Source organism: Schistocerca cancellata, chromosome 7, assembly GCF_023864275.1.
Source record: "Schistocerca cancellata isolate TAMUIC-IGC-003103 chromosome 7, iqSchCanc2.1, whole genome shotgun sequence".
Lineage (NCBI taxonomy): Eukaryota > Metazoa > Arthropoda > Insecta > Orthoptera > Acrididae > Schistocerca > Schistocerca cancellata.
Window position 1 is genome coordinate 467,844,903 of NC_064632.1, and position 6,000 is coordinate 467,850,902.

Here is a 6,000-nt window from a genome sequence, read left to right on the forward strand (position 1 = left end):
GCAAAAGCAATGTCGGGTCGTGACGTTAGAGACAAATATAACAGACTCCCTACTGCTTCTAAATAAGGAACATTCTTGTCACATTCCACATCAGTCTCATTTACACTTAACTTCACTCCTACTTCCATTGGAGTACTTATGGGTTTGCAATCACTCATGCCAAATTTCTTTAATATTTTTTCCGTGTATGATGATTGACTTATGCTCAATTCTTGTCTTTCTTCATCCTTAGTAATCTGCATACCTAAATAACGTTTGACTTCTCCAAAATCATGCACCTTAAACTTGGTTTGCAGCTGTTTCTTGAAAATTCTCATTCGGCCTTCATTTTCAGTCAGGATAAAGAAATCGTCCACCCATGTCGCCATTATTATTATTTCTTCTTTTCTCCCTTTATAGTAAATGCTGGGATCTGCCTTGGATTGTTTCTTCATATTCGTATTTATTAGTGTTTCATGTAGACATCGATTCCAGCAACGTCCACTTTGTTTAAGTCCATAAAAACTTTTTCTCAAACGCCAAATCTTTTTACTTACTGATCTGGTTTTTATGGCTTCCCTTGGTGGACTGACATATATCTCCTCCTCCAATTTCCCATTTAAATATGCTGTTTTAACATCCATATGATGAATTATTAAATTTAGTTTTACTGCCATGGCTAAAAGATATCTCAATGATGCATACTTGACTACAGGTGAAAAAGTTTCTTCGTAATCTACCCCTTTTTTAGTGAATATCCTTTTACCACAAGTCTTGCTTTGTATTTTGGTGATGAGCTTTCAGGGTTCTTCAAATTGAATACCCATCTTGCCTGCAGTGGTTTCTTATCTCCTGGCATATCTACCATTCAAAGGTTTCGTTCTGATATAAAGATTCTAATTCTCTCTTCATCGCTTCTTTCCATTCTTGAGAGTTTGGGCCACTCATTGCTTCTTCTGCTGTTCTTGGCTCATCATTAAAAGACTGTGCTGTATACATCTCAAAATCCGGATATTCCGTCGGTTTTGGGACACAAGAAGAACGCCTTACGTTGTTTTCTTCATTTTTTTCATCCTCTAACTCATTGTCATCATAAATTGTATCCATTTGTCCTTGGCTGTCGTCTTCCTCTTCTTCACTTTCTATTTCCTCACACAAGGTTTCACCTTCTGGACTATGTGTAGTTGACTTAGTGGTTTTGCTCTCTTTTGAGTCCTTTCTATTTTCAAAGAATATTACATCTCTACTTGTGACAATCTTTTTAGTCAATAGATCCATTAATCGGTAGCCCTTTGAATTTTCGCAGTAGCCTACAAAAATATACGTTTTAGCTTTCGGATCCCATTTTCCTCTTAGCTGTTTTGGAATATGTGCCATTGCATCACACCCAAAAACCCTTTTATTGCTTAGATCAAGTTTCTTTCCTATCCATATCTCATAAGGGGTTCTATTCTTTAATGCTTTTGTAGGTGATCTATTGTACAAATATACAGCTGTTGACACTGCCTCTGCCCAAAAATCTTTGGATAATTCAGCGTCAGTCATCATGCTCCTTGCTTTCTCAACAATGGTCCTATTAGCCCTCTCAGCAACCCCATTTTGAGATGGGCTGTACCTTATGGTAGTCTGATGCCTGATTCCCTTTTCTACCAGGAGTTTCTTCAATTTCTGGTTAATATATTCTCTCCCATTATCAGACCTGATGATCTTGATTTTCTTTCCCGTCCACCTTTCAACCATATTGCAATATTCCTCAAAGATATCTCTTACTTGGTCTTTAGAACTAAGAAAATAAACATCAGTAATCATCAATAAACGTAAGAAAATAATTACTTCCACCTATGGATTCACACTCCATCGGGCCACATACATCTGTGTGGATAAACTGTAAGACTTCTGTGGATTTACTCTTACTAGACTTGAAGGGTAACCTTGCTTGTTTTCCCTTTATACATGTCTCACAACGATCCTTGGACCCACGAAAATTCTGTATTCCATTTGATGATGATGAGACCCATACTTCTTTACAGAGCGTAGGGGAGCGACGTGGGAGAAACGCGCCGCCTTACTAGGCAAGGTCCTAATGGAGGTGGTTTGCCATTGCCTTCCTCCGACCGTAATGGGGATGAATGATGATGATGAAGACGACACAATAACACCCAGTCATCTCGAGGCAGGAAAAATTCCTGACCCCGCTGGGAATCGAACCTGGGACCCCGTGCTCGGGAAGCGAGAACGCTACCGTGAGACCACGAGGGATGGACGTATTCCCTTTACCACATCCTTTATTATAGACATACTCTTTCTATTTAGATGTCCAAGCCACCGGTGCCATAAAAAACCTTCTGCTGAATATACTGAATCACTAACATTTTTATATTTACTGTCAATGGTATCCAACTTAAAAATGCCCCTTTCGTTACTTGCTGTAGCTATAGCTTCACCACTTTCATTGATTACTCTTGCACCCTGCATGTCAAAAGTGACTGTGAAACGTCCCCTTAGAAAAATTGTACATGACTGAGCTTAAACTAACACACAATATTTTTAGCACAACGCAATCTGACTTTCAAAAATCCCTACAAAAGAATGGCCCTGACTAACATTAACCTATACCTTCCACAAATCACATACCTCACAAAAATCTTCATTACTCGAACTACTGCAATACAGCGAGCGCCACTACTGCCAGCTAAATAAAAGATTCAAACTACGGAAGGCACTAACTACTGACAGGCATAGTTAGCAAATGAAAGATTTTTTTAGAGAACAGACAATGTATTTACCTTAATAATCATAATATATATAGCAGTTCATGCCATCCAGTATTACGAATTTCAAAACTCCGCCATCTCTCTCCCCACACCCACCACTGCTGGCGGCTCACCTCCAACTGCGCAACGCTACGCGCTGTTCACATCCAGCTGCCCAACACTACAATGGCAGACAACAATGCAAACTAGCCACAGACTGCACACAGCACAGCCAGTCATTTTCATACAGAGAGCGCTATGTGGCGGCGGCGTTACCAATATAAGAACCTAAACAGCCTACTTACATAGCCCCCATGCTCCCCACAAAAAATTTTACAAATTGTTTTGGGCACTGTGCAATACATATTTGTTAAAATTTTTCATAATCGTAATTACAATAACAAAGAAATCAAATGCACACACTTATTGATACAATGTTGGTCAAAAGCTAAAATTTTCTCACAGTCCATAAAGACAGTTCTGATCATTCATCACAGTAAAACTGCCATTTCTTTTCTCAAAGTCTGAGCAGTAAAAGACAATGCACACGGAAGTAGTGGATTTCCATGCAGTCTTGAAGAGGTAGTAACAGAGCAAACCCACAGCAGAGTTATTCGAAGTGTTGAAGAATATTGGTAGGTAGGTCATCACAGAGCAGACCCACTGTAGTCCTGGTAGAGATTACGGTATTGGTGGGCCACCAGAGCTGCAGACCCACTGAATTCCTTGTAGAAATAATTATATTGGTGAGTCATCAAAGATGCAGACCCACTGTAGTCCATGTAGAGACGGCCAGCAGCCATCTGTTGCGTCTGTGCAGGTGCACATTCACCATCGAAGAGTCTTGCGGAGAATATAGCAAGTCCATAAACCACCACTTGTGCACTCACAAAGTTTTTGGAATTGTCCTTAGAACCAGCAGTGCTGTTATCCAGTCCCTTGCTGAATTATTAACACACGTGCAAACACTAACAGTCCCTACTTCTCACATATTGTCCATATACTATGACCAACAGAAACGTGTGTAGTGAAATGTAACTTACAAGTTAATAATATGATGAACTGGTGTCAATTACAACTTCATAACGTAAGAATACAATTACAAAGATACGAAATACATCATTAAAGAACATAACAATACAGATAACTCTGTAGTAGTACAGGCTTTACAAAAGAATAGAAATAAACAGATTCATCAGTGTTACAGGAATTATGACATAAGTACATACATAAAAGATCAGAATAACTTTTGAAACATCAACTTCACACATGAGCATTAAAATAGAACAGAATTAATAATGTCTACCATCTTTACAAAGTAAATAACGTATTATTAATGCAAATTATATTTGAGGATAACAGTATTCCTCATCATAGTTCATGTAGCTGAGTATTAGAAAAATTCTACAACATAAGTCTTATCAGATAAACATATAAAGACAGGAAGAACATAAATACACAAGGGTACACAAACACATAGTGGGATAACACAAGGAAAGGACAGGGTTTGTTTTACTGCAGTATTTTGCAAACAAAACTTTCTTCACTTCTCGGAGATCTCCCTTCGTTCTTCATTATTTCCAAAAGTCCTATCTATACCTGCTTTCTGTACTTTTCTCGTATAGCCTCTCAGTGCATTTCTTCAAATTCATCGCAACTCATTCTCTTATAGGCTACCCCCTCTTAAGCTAACTTAAATCTACTAAGCTCAGACGCTAAACTACGGGGCGAGGCAATGCAGCAGCACAAAACAATTAACACAAACATCAATGACAAAAATTTTAAATAGGCAAAGCAATTGCAATATTACAACTAATATAAGGCACTGTGCAGCAAACAAGAAAAATAAATCAGTAGTAAAACTAGCTTAACAGAGTAATACAAAGTGAAATTTAGTAGCACTATGCCTGGCAAACAGCCGCAGCAAATGCAATAACTTATATCTAAACATGAGAACGCTCAAGCAGAAAAAATATTACAGTAAAAATGGCCATGTTTAATACCTATGTCACATCTTAACACTAGAGTGATGCATGACAATTTATTCTACAAAAGAAATTACCAAGTACTTGAAAAGAAAATTCTGTATGCAATTCCTGTGAAGGGAAATGTGTTTTTGTGCTGCTTCGTTTTTTTTTTTTTTGAAGTACATCAAAGTTATTCTTTACTAGGTCTGTAGGCATAAAATATTTATATTAGTGCAGCTATAAAATTTTATTTTAACCAATGCTGCAGGGCAGCTAGAAACTAGATATTAAACAAAATGAGCAATATCTCAACTAGAAAGACAATAGATGTAAAATGTCTCTCATCATTTCATTAGGCATTTTAGTAAATATCATAAATTAAGAGCTCCACAGTGTAATCATATATTTTCAAGTCTGAGCGTGTCGTATTAAGGATGCTTTCTACAAAGAAATGTCAATAGCGAGGATAAAGGCCTCTTTTTTTTTGTCCACCTGAGCCTCTGAAAGGCACACACTAATGGCTTTTTTCCAGGCGACTGTCGCGCAGCTGCCCACGTAATGCGTCGTGCCCACGATGGAATACGTGAAGGTCACTTAACTTTCTTGCCGAAATATTTACGACACCAGTTTCCGCTACAGTGACAGTCTCATATATAAAATTTCACGGGTCGAGAATTTGCGTTGCAAATGTGTAGAAACAAAATCTTATGAATATAACAGTGTCCAAAAAATTTTCGCCGGCATTGTGATACATTATGCATATACACACATTCCATAACTCTTAAAGTACGATTCTTGGTTTCCAACATCCTTTTTTACAAGTCAGAGTCCCTAACCACTATTCATTACTCCTTACCTTATTACACATATATATATTCGTCAACACGTCAATCTTGCGACGACACTTCAATATTTCATCATAATAAATACATAGCATAATCAAATTCCTCATATAGCATCAGCTTATTGATCATAAACATACCGCAACAGCATAATACACATAGCCATCGTAATAATAACATCATAACACCTCAGTCAACTCTCAAAATCGTCATAGCTTCCTCCAATAATTAAAAAAATTTCTCTGCTCATGTCAAAAGTGTCATCTGCCTCAAACGTACTTTAAAAATCGTGATCCCATACCAAATATATCATTCAAAGCTCTCATAATTTCACAATGAGTCTGAAAAAATATGAACAGTTCACAAAGTACAAACAAAATACAATTTTGTAAGTGTGAAGTTATACAATGGTGTAATTACGTAAACATGTCACTGATGTAGTAAAAAGAAATGTTTGTC